Source organism: Entelurus aequoreus, linkage group LG01, assembly GCF_033978785.1.
Source record: "Entelurus aequoreus isolate RoL-2023_Sb linkage group LG01, RoL_Eaeq_v1.1, whole genome shotgun sequence".
In the NCBI taxonomy this organism is placed as follows: Eukaryota; Metazoa; Chordata; class Actinopteri; order Syngnathiformes; family Syngnathidae; genus Entelurus; species Entelurus aequoreus.
This window is the reverse complement of record NC_084731.1, coordinates 56,006,644-56,007,581: the sequence shown is the minus strand read 5'-3', so window position 1 is coordinate 56,007,581 and position 938 is coordinate 56,006,644.

Below are 938 nucleotides of genomic sequence, written 5' to 3'. Positions count from 1 at the left end.
ATCCAACTTTATGCTGACACAAACAATTCCCATGGATTTTATGATGCCGTCAAATCCATATATGGTCCACAGAGAAAAAACATAACCCCAGTCAGATCGGCAGACGGAGTCACCCTCTATAAGGACACACCCCAGATCCTAAATAGATGGGCTGAACATTTAAACACTCTCCTTAACTCCGAAAATCCCTCTGACCAGGACATTTTCACCAATTTCCCAACCACTCCCCCTGTCGACCACCTGGACTCCCGCCTACCTTTGCTGAGGTCCTAAAAGCCATCAAGGGCCTAAAAAACAACAAAAGCCTAGGCCCTGACGGTATCCCAGCTGAGGTGCTGAAGTTTGGTGGCTATCTCCTCACCCGCCGGCTTCACCAATTGATTGATTCCATCTGGTCCTCTGAAGCCATCCCCCAGGAATGGAAAGATGCTGTTATAATAACCATCTTTAAGAGGAAAGGTGACAACGTGCACTTAACGTGGTCTCATCCACATACAGTGCCCTAGGACTCAAGGTCAACATTTCAAAAACACAGATCATTGCGCAACACTCTACCCACCAGTCAGAAGTGCCTCTCTTTAACATTGATGGTCAGCAGCTCACCATCGTTCCACATTTCACCTACCTCGGAAGTGTCCTGTCCCCCACCTGTAACATCGATAATGACATCCAGGTCCGTGTTGGTTTAGCGTCTGCTGCCTTCGGTAGGCTCAAAACCAGAGTCTTCCTGAACAGAAACCTGATAGTTTCCACCAAAGCAGCTGTTTACAAAGCAGTTTGTCTGTCGACACTGCTATACGGTTCGGAAGCCTGGACCCCTTACCAAAGGCACGTCAGAATCCTGGAGAGATACCACATCCGCTGCCTGCAATGGATCCTGGGTCTGACCTGGGAGGACAGAGTCCCACATGTGGATATTTATGACCGGACCCAAACAC